This window comes from Dromaius novaehollandiae, chromosome 18, assembly GCF_036370855.1.
Source record: "Dromaius novaehollandiae isolate bDroNov1 chromosome 18, bDroNov1.hap1, whole genome shotgun sequence".
Classification (NCBI taxonomy): domain Eukaryota; kingdom Metazoa; phylum Chordata; class Aves; order Casuariiformes; family Dromaiidae; genus Dromaius; species Dromaius novaehollandiae.
Genome location: NC_088115.1, coordinates 15,052,382 through 15,070,294, shown reverse-complemented (window position 1 = coordinate 15,070,294; position 17,913 = coordinate 15,052,382). Strand labels below are relative to the sequence as shown.

General features: G+C 51.0%; 1 long non-coding RNA gene across 1 annotated transcript in view; it reads left to right on the top strand.

The window, feature by feature from the left end:
* Positions 1–3,869: 3,869 nt before the first annotated feature.
* LOC112982492 (uncharacterized) overlaps positions 3,870–17,913 on the top strand; it is a 109,829-nt gene continuing 95,785 nt past the window's right edge. Inside the window, exon 1 of the long non-coding RNA XR_010392198.1 lies at positions 3,870–4,015. This is a non-coding gene — a long non-coding RNA (uncharacterized LOC112982492). The remainder of the gene's footprint in view (positions 4,016–17,913) is intronic.

The following is a 17,913-nucleotide window of genomic DNA, read 5'->3' as shown; positions in this document are numbered from 1 at the left end:
AGCTATGAAAATCATCTCCCAGGATGCCTGGTAGCATATCTAGAGGCCAAATCGTCCCCGGTGTACTCAACAGGACTGCACCGAGTCGCGCGACAGGCCGTTAACGGAGGCTGCGGTCTGTTCTCGAGGAACAAAGCTCATTAGAGTACTTGGCCGTTTGCAACCCACTGACAGCATCTGCTTGTCTCCAGCTACTTTCACCACCTCCATTGTTTAACTCTACTGTCACTTTCCTTGCCTGCTTGTTTTCAGTGTTTTCTCTGACGGTTTCTTTTTATACTTGTGATTTTTTTCCGCTCTCTGTTGCTACCTGTTCCAGCCCTCAGGCAGTGCGCTCGGAAATGCATTCGCTGGGGTTTGCCCTGGCCTGCCACATACATCATACTGCGGAGAATGGTGTGCATCTGTTTGGCATTTATTAATCATTGCAGCTTGACAGAGCTGCTTCTGCTTCTTGCGTTTTCTTTTACAAAATTATCTGCTTAAAATAGGGCAGCAACTGGAGGCGGAAAAATACCTTTCTCCTGTCTTTGTGTGGGCTTCCTTCCATGCTCAGCATCTTGTTTGGAAACTTTCTCTCTCCAGAAATTTGCACAGGCGCAGGAGATGCCAGTCCCCTGCCTTCTCTCCCAAAACAGCAAAGGAAGGGGCTGCCTGCAGGATTTGTGTGACCATGGCTTTTATCTTTAAGTGTCAGTTGAAAACCAGGCTAAGATTAGTAGGGGCCAAGAGCTGTCACTGTTTGATTGCTCCTTATATGTATTTTTTTTTTCCTTCCCTGTTAGCATTAAGAGAAAATCAATTTGGCCTGACCGCCTTCAGGTGACCGCTTGGGATGTCCCAGTTACTACTTTGTGAAGCTCTGGAGAAAATGATGCTCTGAGCTGGAGCTCTGCTCCCTGGGGCTGGCACACCAGCGGGCAGCAGATTTATTTCCATGGGCTCTTGGCTCATCTCTGTGGGCAGCTCGAGAGCTGGCTTCCCAAAGCTCTGCCTGTCCATCATGTCTCAGCAGTAGTGTGAATGCAAACAGTGGAGTCTCAAAGGTCTCCTGGTTCAGGTCCTTCCTTGCCCATGAGATGCTTTTGATTTCCCCAGCTTCCTCTTCCAAAGCCAGAGGTGTTGCGCAACTACTCTTGGTGTTTAAATGGAGAATTTCCACCTTTCCTCTGCTTTGGAAATATTCAGCTATCAGCCAGCTAAGGGCAGAGGGAACTTGTTTGGAATATGATGTTTTTTTCCATCTATGCGTAATAATGTCTTTAGCTATGTGTAATTAACTTGAAAGTGATAGGCTTGTAATTATCCAGCATAAGCCTGTGAAAAGGATTGCGTTAGTCTTTATCTCAAACTTTATTAACAAAGATATTGTGGGCCATTTCAGGATATGCCAAAATGTCTAAATCGGTGCTTGTGCTGCACAGAATCTTGGATGCAAGCAGTGACGCGGGGCTCTGGCTCAGGGCACGCGTGGGGCCGGGGTGTCCCTGGTGGCTGGGTTGTCATCGAGAGCGAGCCACTTGCTCGAGGCTGGCACAAATGGCTCCAGTCGGTTTGCTGGAGCATGCTTCTTTTTGGAGGCTCATCTGGAACAACAAAAACTTGCCCACTCTGGCCTGTGGTTGAAACTGTTGTTTTCCCTCGTTTCTGTCTTGTGGGTGTCTGTTGGAGGCATCGCAGTGTGGAAAGGGACTCATAAAATAACCGCATGACATGAAATGGCTGTATAGCTCTGGAAATGAAGACTTGAGCCTTCTGCTGTTGGAGTGTGAAGACACCACCACAAACTTAACATATGTATATTGTACATACCATAAGAATGCCATTAAATAATTGTGGTTTTCAGCTCATGGTTCCCCCAATGGGGGGTAAGACTGTGGTGTTTCTGTTTTTCGTGTACAACTCGTCAGTTTTTCTTGATTATCCTTCTGGCTGGAAGACACTAGTAGAGCTGGTCAAATGGAGATGACTTAAAGCTGAAGCCATATGCCTGAGACTTCTTCAGAAATTTTGAGTCAGATAAAATCACCCAATGTGCTCCTGGCAATTAGACCCTGGATTGACAGAGTTTGATGTTATCTGAGAGAAATCTGCCCTGATTTTGCTCTCTGTAGCTTTGGGTTTGTAAGTGAGCAGTGTTTCTCTTGAGTTTGTAACCCCTGCAAGATGGACATAACGCTGAGAATGGAGGCACACCCTGAATGCCGTCATGTTACTCATGAGCAACACCCTACAGCGGAGAAATGAGATTATTTAATTCTGTATCTTGGCTTCTTAGTATTTGCTAGGGGTAGCTCTTGTTTTTTCTCTAAAAGCAGAACCGACCTTTTGTCTAGTAAGTCTTGGCCGTTTCATGACCGTTCAGTGTTTCATACAATGTCTTTGTCTGCTTTTGAGTCCACAACCAGCTGGACACTTCATGGTGTCCTCCACTGCCGGCCGTTCTGCAGGTGCACATCAGCAAATAGTGTTGTGTGTGCCCTGGTGTGGGATGAGATGAGAATTGCCTTTTGGGTCCCACTAATGACCCACGTGTCCCACTTCTGATAGTGGTGGTGACTTCAAGCAGTGCTCAAGGACTAGTCCAGCGGTATGCCTGAAACGGTTGTCCTGTTAGCACCTTGGGAGCCCAAATATGTTCCTATGACTTTGAATAGCAAAGGTTAATATACTTGTAGGTGATTGGTGAAAAAGAAGAAGCTAGATAATTTATTTGCTAATTAATTGACACACACGCTCCCCCCTCCCCTGGTCATTTGAGGTATTAATACAGGAAGAATGGTTCATTGGTTGGGGCACAGGTCTACTACTTGGGAGAATGAGTTTGCATTGTACCCTGCCATGGTCGTCTTGTGTAAATTTGGGCAAGTCATGTCACCTCTTAATGTTCCTTGTGTTCTGAGTCTAATTATAAACTCAGTCATGTCTGTATCTTGGGGAAAAAGTATGCTGCATTACACCCAAAGCCAAATACTGTTCATACTAATAACGAATATGTAGCAGGAGTAGTGCTAACTAAAGTGAAAAGGTTCATGTTGAATAGATGGTTTGAATAATGATACTTAAGGCGCTTCAAGCATATATAAACTAATTTGTTGGATGCTTCTGTGCAGGAGGTGTGGGGACAGGCAGCATTATTTTCAATTTGCAAATAGAGAAGTTGAACGTGCACTATCTTAAGCTATCAGAACAGACCATAATGAGCATTAATAGCTCTGAGTTAGAAACAGACACAACAAGTTAGACACATGCTTTTACCAGAATGATTACTGTTTGGATGGCTCCTTGTCCCTCCTCGGTCTCTTGTCCATCAAGCCTAGGGCTGTCGTCTGTGGTGCTCAGACCAAGGTGCTGGGCTCCGTGCGGAGTTGCAGGACGCAGGTCTGCCTCTGCCGAGCTCAGAGGAGAGCCTGGGACAGGGCACACATGCTCCCTGGCTCAGGAAGCCCCATGTTAAAAGGCTATTAATGTCCCTGAAACCACAGGACTCATCCGATGAAGTCCATGGCCGTAATAGTCCACTATAAGATCCTGGTCCTTCCCAAATATCAGGACTTTGTGTCCTGTTGAATTGGCTGGGTGCTGCAGGATACCGAGGGGTTTCCTGGCTGCTGCCGGGGGGAAATTCCCGGAGCTGTGCCGGCTGCAAGCACCCAGCGAGCCTGCAGATAGCCAGGCAGCTGGGAGGCACGGTGAAGCCCTGAACTGCAAGGGAAATAAAGCAATAGGATCTTTTCGGATCACTCAGGATAAATGTTAGGAGGACCCTTTTTGATAATTTTACTCCCTTGTTGCCAGCATGGATTGGGTAAAATTCTTAACTTCTGCACCCTTTAATTTTAGCCTATCTCATTCTTTGTTTTAGGTCCTGGAATCGTGAGAACTTCCAATGATTTGGCAAATCTCTCTGAATCACTGACGTTTTGCTGCCACCTCCACCCATGCCTGTCCCTTCCCTGCTCCCTCGCCGGGTGTCAGTTCTCGAGCCTACGTGCTGAGAAGAAAAGTTAAAAAGGTAAAAGTCTGTAATCTGATTCCACAGTGACCTGTCTAATCCTGTTCCCTGGTACAGCGAGAGCTGAAATACTTGTACTGCAAAACAATGACTCGAGGAGGCTAGGGAAGGAAGATGAGAATCTGCAGGGATTTTTTTTCTCCATCTTCTTTCTCTTTCTGGCAGAAACCTGTCTGCTTGGAAGCAGGGAAGGCAGGAGGGAGCTGTGAGGCTTGGTACTGATAGTAATGCAGTGGGCCAAAGTGAAGTTAGCCCTGATCTGAGCCTCTCTGTATAGGAGAATATAAGTACGATTTCAGGCAGCGAACTGCATCTGTGCATGGTAATGGCTGCAGAGCGTTATCCTGGAGGCGAAAGGTTCGGATGAGACGAGGAGTAAAACGCTCCAACTCTGCAAAAAGCTCCTGACTAGTTGTGTTTCCTGCCTGTGAAGCTCCCAACAATTCCCAAATGATTCCAGTCCAAATCAGGCTTTTTATGTGGTTCGCCTCTGTTGGCATGCCCTGGAGCGGCCGAGCGTCCAGGGCTCCTCTGGGACACGTGATGGAAGTTCAAAGCTCTGCTGTGACCCTGCCTGGCTCAGACCAGGAGTCTGGAGCTGAGCTCTCCTCTAACATAAAGTGGTCAGAGCTGGTCTGCTGGTGTTTCGCTTCACCTCACCTGGGGTAGGATCAGGGAGAGGAGCCCAGGGCTCCAGGTCCAGAGCGCGTGCTCTAGCCGCTGGGCTCACCGGCTGTTGCTCGTGCAGTGAGTGTGTATTTGGACAAAATCCTTCCTTTCCACCAGAAGGTCAAGGGCAGATGAGGACAAGAATGACCCTGCTTAAAGCCCCAACAGTTCTCTCATTTCCTGACTACTGCTGCCCCAAGGATTTTCTGGGAGTATGTTTTTTGGTTTTTTGGAGGGGGGTGTTTCTTTTTCTCTAGCTTGTTATTGCCAAACAAGCTTCTCTGTACTGATCCTTGACGCAGGTTGCACTGAAACTATGTGCTTCTGCAAAAGGATGTTTCAGAAAAGCAGCATTTTCAGTTGAGAAATGGGATTGCTTCAATGGGCTCTGCTCTGCTGAAAATGCAATATGTTGTTTGAGCTGTGTGAGGTCTGGATTACAGATGTTATGTTTTGAGTTTGCTGTTGTATCAGAGAGGTGTCCTCATAAGCTGCTTTGTCCTCCTTCCTGGAGATTTTCCTCCTGTTGGGATGTTTTTTTTTCCTGTACCAAAACTCTGCTTTGCTGCTTCACTGAAGTGAACCATGCTCTAAGAACAATTTCCAGCTGGGAACCTGAGTGCGCAGTCTCTCCAACTTCATTTTTCTTAGGTCTTTGGCTGGGTTGCTTTATTATTTATTTAGGCACAGTACCCTTCAATCTATCCAGTATTGCTAATGTTGTTGGTGCAGCTAAGGTGTGTTGGCTATCATAATATTATAGAAAAAGGCTTGTAGAGGTATGAAATTAGTCTCGGGTCAGCTGCAGCAGTGCTGCCGGTGCACAGGTCGAGGTACCGCGGGGTGTTCTGCAGAAGCAGCCCTCCTGGAGGGGCCTGCAGACAGTGTGGAGGGCTGGCTTGGGTACTGAAAGCTTAGGCTAGAGTGTGGCTTTCTTCTGTGAAAACTGCATCCAGGAGAAAACATTTCTCAGGGAATTCATGCAACTAGGGACTCTGTAATGGAAAATCTGCCACACCTTAAATGCTATCGTATTACTCATGAATGCAACGGTGGTAATTAACTGAGTTAAAAACCAGATTTATTGCGTGTCAATTATCACCTAACTAGTTGGCATATCTGAGAGATGCATCAGAGGCTGGATGCACTGGGTTCCCACCTAAGGTAAGAGAGGTCACCTGCCTGGCCACCAATGGAGAGTTAATGGATCTTGCTATGTTTAAACCTACTCATGCTTGTGTACAAAAATGTGTTTAACACCAATGACTTGCAAGGTTACAAAGTGAAGTACTCCAGTGTAATGAGATGCAAAATATCTAATAGTTTCATTGCAATTTTTTGTGCCTTTGTGGAACATGCTTACATCTCCTGATCACGAGTGACATCAGAAATGTTCCCAGGCTTCACCTCTCCACCCGGATCCAAAACAGCGGTGCAAACGCTTTGCTGAATTCAAGTTCTTCATTGCTAACCTGCAACGAAGGCTGTGGGAACTGATAGAATTTGCTGATTCAGGTTCTTGAAAAGGAAACCTAAAGGCACTCTATGCAATGCAGCCAGTTAGCATGATTACTTTGGCTTAAACTTGCAAATCATCTATTGCTTTGAGTTTCAGTTCAAACCTTACTCTTAATTTTAGTGTCTGCCCTTAAATCTCCTATTGCAGGACATGTCTTATTTCCTCCTCAGTTTGGAGGCTGCTAGGGAGCTCAGGTGGCTGCGTGCTGCTGAAATGCCGCCCCTCGTGTAAGCGCAGGAGCTTGTCGAAAGCATTCCGAGAAGTGTGAATTTAGTGTGTCTGCAAAGTTCACTATTTAAATAGTAATGAAAATTTGGTATTTGGAATCCAAAAAGCACATAGCTTTAGGACTTCTGTGTGTATTAGGACAATTTTGACTTGTAAAATTCAGGTTTTCTAGTTATCTGCATGCAGAAAGGTGCTGGGGAGTGTGTGTTTGGTTTTATGCTTTCTCATACCTGCAATAAATCATCTGAGTTTGCTCAAACCTGAAAAATCTGGACAGAAATGTGACATCTCATGGATTAGCCTGACATCTTTGTTCTGAGACTTTCAAGGGGAGTAAGAGACCAAGCGCTAAGGAGAAGGTGTAGGAGTATGTAAAGGTGCTCTTCATAGCCAGCCCTTCCCCTCGGTGGGAGGCTTCCAGGCGCTCGGCTGCTCCCGCCTGCCGCGTCGGCGAGCGATGGCACATCTGCCCTCCGAGGGCAGTGGGGAGCAGGCACGCTCGTTCCAGCTGTTAGGGGCATGGAAGGAACCAAGTCTCCCTGAAACAAGTCTTTACCGGCCAGCAAGTGACACTTTGACATGTTGTGTTTGAATAAAGAGCAGGCTGCTGTGCTAAGCGTTCGCTGGCGATGCAGTAATCTCCGGAGGCCTGTCCGTCTGTCTTAGTGGTTTTAGTTCGCAGATGACATTTGGCACTGGGAGGCACTGGTAATGAGCAGACACTGAATTTGGAGAGAATCAGAAACTGGGTGTGTAAATACCGCATTGATTCAATGCGATAACACTGGGAGTGGGCTGGGGTGAGACCTGCTGGGGATTCTGCAAGGGTCCGAACGTGGAGGTCTGTGTTTTGCATCTGCTTCCATCCCATCAGAGAACGGAGTCTGCTTTTGCTAACAGTGCGTTCCAGCTGATGCAAGTCTCACCTTTCTGACCAGGAAGTCTGCTTGTCTGCCAGATAATCTCCCGATTGCACAGATCTGGCAAGGCGATGCGATGAGAGGAGGTGGGACAGGTCAAAGTTGGAGCCAGCCCAGCCTCTACTCTGGTGTCTCTCTTAAGCTGCTTTGCTATTTCACAATGCCAGGCTAAGCTTACCCAACGCCAAGCCCCAGCTGAAGTGCCAGGTGGGAAGGGAAGTTTCTTTGCTTTTTTTTAAGTCGATAATTGGCTTTCCGTTTGGGGAGTGTTTTTCAATTATTCTGTGGTGGATCATTCCCATGTGGAGGGTGGATCCCACACCTTCGTTTCCTGCTTGTTAGCAGGAGAGAAGGCAAAGCCTTCGCAGCACGGTGGCACCTGGGAGTCGATGAGAGGTCTCCCAGGTCGGCAGTGCAGGGAGGACTGATGCCCTCAGGCTGTTCAGATTCTCCCGTTTCACGTTTTGAGAGCAGGCCTGGAAGGTCGGCTGATGTGAGCTGAGCAAGAGCGGGGCTCTGCTCTCCAGTGCCCCAACCGCTGTGGTGGGGCAGTTTTAATACTTCCCACTTGATCAGCTGATTGAGCTGGCAAAATAATGCAACAGGGCAGAGGAGAGAGATCTCTAATTGTCACCTGTGTGACTTAGGCCATCAGATTCCCCTGAGGATGACACTTTTCCCCTTGGCATGTTCCACCCCAGGCCACTTTTTTCTGCTCCCCAGATGTTTGATCTGCTGTGCGGCTGCTTTGCCTTGTTCCTCTTTCCCTTTTTGTGTTGGGCAATAAATCAATGTTTTGCTTTCTTCGGATGTGTGGAGGAGATCCCAGCAAGACTGATGACAGAGAAGGATGGGTAATATTTCCCCTGTACAGAAAACGCGCTTGTTCTGTGCAAAGCACCGAAGCTACTTTCTTGCAGGATTATGCAGGTGGTGTCGAGCAACCGAGCGTCAGCGTGCGGCTGCTGGGAGCACCAGCGCGGCATCGAGCTCCTCTGGCTCGCTGCGTGCAGCACCTAGTACGCTAGCGGGGCTGGGACTGCTGCTGTCGTAGAAATATTGGTGGTGTTTCATGCTTTTCTCTGCTTCAGAAGGCAAGTGCATGCACTCGGTGGCCGCTGTTCCCATTCCTCAAACAGGCTCCGTTGTCAGTCTCTGCTTGGAAGGACGGAAAGAATAAATTCCCGTAAAGCCCCTCTCGCCCTCGCTCCCCGGCGCGGAGAGCTGGTCCCGCTGGAAGCGGTACAGTAGGCGATCCCGGCCCCATCCCCCTAGCCCGGCCGGCCCTGCGCTCCCCCCGCTCCCCCGCAGCCCTGCCTTGCCCTTTTGTGAGATTTATAGAGCCGAGTGGGCTGAGAACAAATGAGCAGACATCACGGCAATGTGCGCTGCATACTAATGACAAGACACTGCTTCTGTACCGCGGGGCAACGCTGGGTCAGGCCAGTTAGCTGTAAACTTTATTTATGTGCTTATTACGTTGCAGCTGCAGTTTGCTGGCCTGGACTGAGGGTTTAGAGATGTGTCCGGCAATAAATTTTGTTTGTTTATTTGAAATAAGGTGCCTCTTCCCCAACCCTCCCCCTTTTTCCCTCCCTGAAAAAAATCCCTTCTTTGCCATCACAGGCTTGTGAGCGAAGCTGGGAAGGTGGGATAAACCCCAGGAAAGGGGAGCTGAGGAAGTGGGATAGGGAGGGACGAATGATGGGTGGTTTCATGGAGAGGAGTTTGATTTATTTTAGTCTTGCTTCTGCAAGGAGGCTTTTGCCACCCTCACCAGGTTGCACCTGAGCAGCTTGCGTTCCCCATGGGCAGTCCCAGGTCACCTCTCGGGAGGAGAGGAAGGGGCTTGGATCAAAGGCTTGGAAGACCTGCCGTTCCTCACCCCGGCACCGAGCTCCCTGGCCAGGCATGATCAAGTCCCTTTGCCATCAGCCCCCTCTGTTCCCCAGGGATCAGGCACCCTTCTTTGCCCTTATTTAATCCAGGGCTGAGCCTTGCTTAGGGGGAGGCTCTGCTGCTGCAATACAGGCTGGGGAAGATGGGTTTGGTTCAATCGCATTAGGGAAGGAATTGTTCTGTATTCTTGAGATCGGCAAAGAGATCAGTGGTGATTTATGCCCACAGCAAAGATGTTCCAAACCACCCTATTTTTATGGCATCCCCTCCTGCCTCCAGCCTGTTTCCTCCTCGTGTTACATCTTGTCTCCTGGTTTATAAGCGTTCTGGGGGCAGGGCTTGTCATTCTCCCTTGTCCTTGCTCCTTGTTGCTTTCTGCCTTGCTCTGTCATTCAAAACAGTAAAGTATGTGTAAGACATGACCAGTCTGAAGCAGGAGCTTTGCCCCCCCGTTCTGCTCTAGTGCAGGGAAGGATTAGTTCCCGTGTGTTTGCAGACCCTCGTTCAGGACCCCCAGCCTGGCTGAGTCTCGGTAGCGTTGCTATGATCTACATGAAGGATGCCCTCTCTGGGCTGGTGCTGGGACTTTAAGCGGCGAGCTCTCATGAGGGTGACGCGCATGTCACTGGTCAGCCTGGATGGCCTCTGGTGCCCAGGGGTGGCCACATCTGGATGCGGCTACCCGGAGTGGGGAGACGGCTGCACCGGCTCGCGCAGCCCAGGTGGCTGGATCAAGGCACAGCAGCTCCTGGCAAGGCTCCCTGGGGAGATGGGGTGGAAGAGGCTTCGTAGACCCCATCATCTGCCTGGTAAATCCACCTCCTGCCGATGCTCAGCACCGGGATGTGGCTCGGTGGTGCCTGTGTGTCTCCTGGGCACTGCAGGCTGTGCGAGGCTTGCACGCTAGACAGGGCTCCCGGATAAGCCTGGCTGTGTGAAAATTCAGCCCTAAAGCAGGCAAAGGCTCTCTAGCTCTGTGTTTACAGAAATTTCAACAATAACCATTTTAAGCATCCAACCCAGCTCATTTCTCATTCGGGGGGTCAGAGAGAGTTTAGCTTGTGGTGGGACACCATATGCCTTGTACAGGACTAACAAATACTGCCAAAAAAAAAAAAAAAAAACCAAAAAAAAAACCACCCAAACCACCAACCTTTCTCCTTTCTTTGTTCCCTGGACAGAAATCTCTGTCCGCGCCGAGCCCTGGGAAGCTTTATTCCAGCCTCCCCGGTGGAAGCTGTCCCAGGACCGCCGCTCCCTGTTGCCATGCAGTAGACACAAGCTTTAATTGGGATGGACTTGATTTCCCAGGCCCTCTCGCCTGGCAAGGGGTCCCGATGTCCCCGCGGTGACGGACTGGCGTGGGGCGAGGCTGGACGCGGAGCGGGAGGAGGGTCCCGCTGCCCGGCGGGCTCCTGCGGTAGCCGTCGCCGCCGGGGTCGGGTCGGGGCCCTGGCAGGAGCTGCGCTGGAGCTGGCTCCTGGCTTGCAGCCTGCTCTCTCAGCCGGAGGTAACAGGCCAGCCGCGAACGCCGAAGAGGAGAGCAACGGGGGGTGGAGAAGGGATGAAAGAAAACAACCTTCAAAAGAACATGCCCTGTTTCTTTTTTTTTTATTGGGGGGAAAGGTACTGGACTGGTGAGGACTCCTAATGAGCCTTCCTCTGGGAAAGCCCTTTTACATTGAGTCCAGAAATGCCCTTGCTGTATGTATATGTGTGTGTGTTTGTATGCAGTTGTACGTTGTTTTCCCTTTTTTTCTAGTCCCTGCTCATTCCAACACCAAAAGACTTCGCAGCTCCTAGGTATGCTGTCTGTCTTCCAGGCTGGAAGGTTTTCTTCCCTTTTCACTCCCAGCTTGCTTCTGCTCCACCACTTCTCTACTGAAAAATAATTTTGCAGCTGGAACTGAGGATCTAAATATATATATAAAAATAATAGAAAAGAATCCCTCTGTGTTAAGAGCTTTCTGCATGTGTCATTTCAAGCAGCCACCCCTTCTGGAGAGCTCTGTTGCACGTTTTATCTTGTGGTTGGGCCTTGAAAGGAAGAGGACTTAATAAGGAGGCTTTGCATCATTGGCGCGGTGTCCTGGAGCAAAGATTGGTAGCATTGCTACTGAGTTTACTGAAAGATCAATCCTTCACCTTTTGGAGAGGGACTTACTAGACCATTACAGGGAACTATCTGACAAACCATTGGCTCAGACGGTCTGTTGACCTGCCATCAGCATGTTGGTATGAGCTTTGTAAGTCTGTCATCTTCCCCCTTATGGTGGCCTGCACCAGAAACTTCAGAGGAAACTATGTCCTGTGTAATACACGTGACTGTAGGATGTATTTTAATAGAGGGAGCATCTCCCTGCAATCTCAACTAAACATTGGCTTCTGTCATGAAGCCTGCGATTTGGTACCTTTTGGAAATGGGCTGTTTGATTTGAAGCCTTTCATCTTGACTGCTGCTCTATGTAATACCTAAAATCGGGTGGTTGGATGTCCAGGGTTGATGTCCTGTGCTTGGCTGCCTTCTCAAGTCCTGAGCTCCACTTATGCAGCCTGTCATTTACAAGTCATCCCCGTTGATTCAAAGAGAAACTTGGTAGGATTTGTTCTTAACAAGCCCTGGAGGTACCCTTCATTTATAGCTTTTGTTTGCTCTCAGCCAGCCTCTGAATGGGTTGATCCTCTAGGTGCTCTCAGAGCTTGTGGTGTTTCGAAAGGCCCCTGGAGGGTCGTTTTATTTCATTTGCAGACCTGCTTAGGGGCTGGCTGCGCATCTGCGGCCTCCACCTTGGTGACTCCTCTTTGGTCAGAGCAGCTCTTCTAATCTGGCCGATGCCTTTCAGGGAGTAAGGACCTGCCCCACTCCCCTCCTGCCAGCAGCAGCAGCAGCAGTCCCCTCTGAAAGCAAAGCAGTCCTGGGGCAAGTGCAGGGTGAGGAGAGCCGAGCGCTGCCCGTGCTCTGCAGCCGGGAGCAGCAGACGATCGGCCTGACTGCACCAGTGCGAGGCCAGAGCAATCATCTGTTTGCATTTCTGGGCTGCCATAGATTTGCTTGGAAAATTTATTTAAATGGGTTGGGAGGGAGTTGCTGACATGAGATGTCAGTGAGCTAACGGACCTCAGGCCCTGGCTGAGCTGTATTAAATGGTGATGAATAAAAGGCTGCAGCAGTAACCATTGAGCATGCCCGCATCAGAAGTACTCAGAGATGTCTTATGCAGTGTGATCGCAGCACTTCCTTGCTGTGGATGCAGCGTTGCCTGGTTGCCTGCCTTCAACTTGGCTCCAGGAGTGGCAATCCTGGCCTTGGCCGGCTGAACTGAGCCAAGGCTGCAGGGGAAGGAGCTCCATAGCTCTCCTCTACAGACCCCGGTGAACTCCAGGCAGGGGCTCAAGTCCAGTGGAGCAGCAGAAATCCTAGTGGCTTTATCGGTGAGACATCTAATCCATGCCACGTTGAGACTGGGTGCTTTGCCAGTTAAGGCCATAGGTGCTGCTGCTCGCAGGGGACGGGAATGGAGACGAGGCGGAGGAGTGCTGACATGCCGCTCCGAGGGTAGGATTGCAGTCGCGGCGATCTGAGGTGCTGGCAGATGAGGACAGCTAATGGGATTGTAATGGGGAAATGGTGATAGGAATACATGTGGGTGTGTACCTGGGTCCTTCCAGCCTTTGCAGGGGGGAGGGAGAGAAAGTGTGGTGGTGGTGGTGGCAAAAATACCTCTTGAGGTGGCAGTGGGCACCGGGGGAACACAGAAGGTGACTCACAAGAATGTGGACAAGCTGGAGGGGAAACAAGCCAGAGCAAGGGAGGGAAAAAAGCCTGAGCACTGGTGTAAGGGACTGAACCATCTCTCTTCAAAACACTTAAAATTTGATGCCTGAAGGATGTCACGTGCTTGCAGAGGTGCTGACAGTCCTCAAGCCCCACTGACTTTCTATAGATTCAACTCCTGTGGATAATGACCAAGGAGAGCAAAGCCCCGGTGCCTAGCAGCCTTGTGTTAGAGGTTTGCAAAGCTCCAACTCAGGTTTGCAGTTTACCTTTCCCAGCACTCTCCCTGCCCAAGGCTTTAGCTCAAAGCCTTCTGTCGGCTCATGTCTGGAGCATGACGCTGTGTTTTCAGGTGAAATGCTACTCTGGGTGATGCAAAGGCGTGCCTGCCTCTCCAGCTCCCCTCCCTCTTTGGCTGATCAGCTTAAGGCTTAGTTTACACTTTCAGAACGGATGTAGGAGTTTCCTCTTTATGGCCTTCAGGTAACTTGCCCACCTGCAGTCTCTGAATCAAACTCAAACCTGTTATTGCAACAGCTCTTGCAGAACTAGAATACGTTTTCTGGAACTCCACTTTCCAGCAAATCCACCCCGTTCTGAGAAACCTCCCCCTGCTCTAGGCACCCCCCTCCTCCGCAAAACCGCCGCAGTCTGTGCTGTGGATGGGGATGACTGAGCAGAGATTAACCCCGGCGGCTTTGGTTGGCTGGGAAGTTCAAGCGACGTGTCCCGGGGCCAAGTCCGGGACCGCCAGCGCAGGGTGCCGCGGGGTGTCTGCGCCGCTGCCGGCTCTGCACCCCGCGGGCCTTCGGGGTGCAAACCGAGACGGGGAAGTGACACCAGGGTTAATATTTCTTTGGAGGGGAAGTTATCTGCTTTGTTGTTGGATACAGGCTCTCAGCACTGCCGACGGGAGCTTTTAGCATGCAAATGCACTTTGTCTCATGCTTTTTAATGTTTTACTTCTCGTAATTGCCGAGACCGGTTGTAATTTTTGGACGTGGCCAGGTTTCTGAAAGCAGCTTCCCCTCAAAAGTGGTTCCCATTGTTTTTGTGTTGCGATTTGATTTCTGCCCCCTCCCTTCTTTTGGTCTATCGGATTGAACGAAGCAAACTAGTCGCCCCAGCTGAAGTTAGTGCTGGAAAGTCTCAAGATGCAATAGCAAAAAATAACACGTGTTAACCTTTGAATGACGTTGTATTTTATTTTGTTGTTGTGCTTATAGTACAATTTTGCTGGGAAACAATAAACATTTTGGGCCAGAACAGATCATGAGCTGTGTAAGCTGCTGGAGTTCCTCCAGCGGAGCTGTGTGGCTTTGCTCCGAGCCGAGACTCCTGCCCCTCCAGCCGCCTGTGGACCCGTGCACATAAGACATATCCGTTACACTTCTCATCAGAGATGAGCTTTCCAGAACCCCAGCTCTTAACCCTGAGCCTGGATTGCAACACTACTTCTCTTCAAAAAACCAGAAAAATATCGGTGCAAGCTGTCAAGATGTTATCATGGTTATTGCACAACATGATATTCCATAGAGGGCTTTCCTGGGGAAATGGGGTTTGAGACACGCTGTCCATCCGTCTGTCTGCTTCACCCTTAATAACTTTTAAACCTTCTTGGGCAGTGTCAACGACATTTACTGGTACATCAGATGTACAAAATATATCCAATTCCAGCAAGTTCTGTGTAGATAGGTGGCTGGGTAGAAGAGAAGGACCTACTCAAACCCTTGCCAAAGGGAGGGGTGCAGCCATATTTCAGCTCAACTGTACTGGACGTCAGAGAATCTAAGCGTGAGCTTGCCGTGCAGTCTTCACCAGTTGCACCGTTCACTTTCTGCTTTCTGAACGCTTTGGCTCCAGGATATTGGGAATCTCAGCTTTCATAAAAACTCAAGCGCTAGCTCTCAAGGTTACAGAGACAAGCCTGAAAATGTGACTCTCTGAGGACTTGAAGCTTGCAAAACTCAGCAATGCTTGCAGGAAATTTGGCTCAAATTTGGTCTTTGGCAGTCAGGCGAGATAGACGTGGTGTCGGAGTTTGTTGGGAAGTTTGCACTCGAGCGTAATGCAGATGGATAATTTGTCTGCCTTTGGTCTACGTGGGCTTGTGACAGGACAGGCGCTGTGCGAAGCTGGTCGCGTCAGGCAAGTGGCGATGGTTGACAGGGCAGGTGAAATTTTTGTTAACTGAAACGTGCCCTTTTTCAATTGTTCCTCTGAGTGGGGTTTCCCAGTCCCAGCAGAGATGCTCAGGTTTCTCCAGCTTCTTCCCCGTGATGTGTTTTGGGAAGCTAGAGAAGATGACGGCGCTTGCCCTGCAGAGCATGTGGTCTATATGGACAGAGAAGGGGGGAAACCAAGGCACGAGGTGGCCAAGTGACTTGCTCAGGGTCCTGCTGCTGCTCAGTAGCAGAGCCGAGGTTGGAGCGGGTCTCCAGGGCTCGGCTGCCTCCCGCGGCACGGCGCTGGCTGCGGGGGCCTGGCTGTAGGTGCCTGTGCTCTCGACTGCATAACCAATTTTCTCCTCTCTACCATTACTGGCTGCGCCATCGCGGTGCTGACCTTGCTCTTGTTTTCCTTGGCTTTCTCTGCGGCTGCTGCGTGTTCCAGAGCGGTGGATTTTACCTCCGTGCCAGTTGGTTTGGGGGAAAGGACGTAGCTTTGCTAACTTGAATGTTGTGGGTCTCCCTTCTCAGGCCCTGAAAAAAATCCCAGTGCTCTCACCCTATAAAACGTACACCTGGCAGATATCTGCTGGCCATGTCGGGAGCGCGCGCCAGCACTAAACAAGCTGGGATTCTGTGCAAGAAGGGTGATGTGGGTCCCAGCTTCTCTTTCTTAGCTTGGGCTCCTTAATCAGAGGTTTTCCTCTGTCGTACTCCCAGGGCAGCTCAGCCCAAAGTGGTCTGGGTTGCAGGTCTCTAAGGGCTGGCACCCATGAAGTGCTTGAAATGGCAAGGAACGGCCAGGGTTTGGGGATTGTGTGCATGCGCACGGGATTGTGTGCATGCACATGGGGCTGACAGTGGCAGCGGGGACCATGCTCGCTGGTTAAATAGCCGGCGCTTTGGAGCAAATGGCTTACGGCAGTTGAGTTCACGTGCACAAAGTGCAGAACAACCACCTAAAAACGACGGCCCGTTTGCACCCGTCGCTCCGTGCCGGGAGCCGTGCGTGCCGGTGCCTTGCAGAGCAGCCCAGGCGTGCGGGGCCGCGGCAGCACCGCGCTCCCCTCTGCTCCTTCCCCACCTTCTGCCCTGCCCAGCCGCTCGGGCTCCTTTCCTTTCCGCGGGGAAACGTGACTTCCCCATGGATGGAAGCGAGCGCCGGTACCGGCCGGCCCCGCTTGGAGCCATCTGCATGACAATGCCGCGGCCTGTGCTGCCATTAGCTGCCCTTTTGCTATTAGCACCTAATGAAAATGTAACCATATTTAACCCCCCACAGTCCCAGATTAGCGAGAAAGGGGCCTAAGTGGATTTAATTCTTTTGTAGGGCGAGCATGGGGCTCTCCGTTCGGATCGCTCCGCGCGGGCGGGCGGATGGCGGAGCCGGGCAGGGCTGACTCTGTCCTCTCAGCTGTCCCCGCACAATGGGCAAAGTATCTTTTGTGGCATTAACGGCTTTGCCGGGCGGCGGGGGGAGCCGGGCGGCAGAACAATGTGTGAGAAGCGGAGACTGCGGGTTTCCCACACGGCCCAATATGTCTCCCCGCACCCCCCTCTGGGACGGGCAGACCTGCAGCAGCCCGGCCCACAGCTGATCCCCGCTTGATTGGCCTCCCCCCCCCTTTTCCTCCCTTCCTTCCCCCCTCATTGTGCTCTCAAGAGATGAAAATCCTTTCCTGGCGTGAAAGGAGAGGCGTGCCTTCGCTCCCTCCTCGCGCCGCCTGGCCATGTCATATGATGGCCAAATCCGGCGGATTAGCGGGTGTGCCTGCGTGCGCGGGCTGCCGGGGGGCTGCCGGCCCGATATCTATATTCCTGCCCTTCCCCCCGGCCCGGATTGATTTCTGCCGGGATATTTATTCATTGCACCTGCCAGCCGCCCGCTGCCTGCAGGCATCTCGCCCGGCTCCGCGCCAGCCCCGGCAGCCGGGAAGGTCTGGCCCCGCGCAGCGGCTCGGGGCGGATTCGCGCCCTTTTCCCGTCTCTGACCCCGCTGCGTTTCACGATGAGATGACAGAGCCGTCGCTTTGGCTCTGCGCGATGGAAGTCTCTTTGCCCCAAGAAGATGGGACCTTTCCCCGGCAGGGCTGCGTGGCCGGGGTCAGGGGAACGGGTCTGGGTTGGGGTTGATGGTAGGGCCTACGTGCAGGTGTGGGGTTTGGGCCACCCTCCCACCTGCATCCCGGCCCGGCCGCCTTCCTCGGTCCACCCCGAACCTCAGCTCGGCGGTGCGCTGGGCTGTCTCGGCTCCGGAGGAGCCAACCATGGGGACAGGAGAGTCTAGCCATATTTCTTGTTGCTTGTGGGATCCCTGATGTTAAGGGTTTGCATTCCTGGGAAGTAACCGCTTACAGGGTCATCTCCTTCTTCCATATGGGAAGAATTGGGGCAGAGAGCCGTAAATCGGCAAAGCTCATGTCATGAGCAGAGTCAGAGTCAGAGCCAAGAACAGCATTTACTGCCCTGTAATTCCTGCCTCTGTGTTCTTACTGTCCCAAATTCACAACGATCTTGGTTTTCCTTTAGTTTTTTTGACTTGTGCTGTGTAGTTTTGTGCTGAAATGCTTGCTTTTTCCAAGAAAGCAATTTTGCAGACATCGCTGGCCAAACCAATGCCTCCCTCCCACCAGCAGTGTGAGAACATGAGTGCGCATGGAGAAAGATTGCCTCGGTTGAGATGAGCGTAGCAAGCAGATCTACGGCCTCTGTTCTTTTTC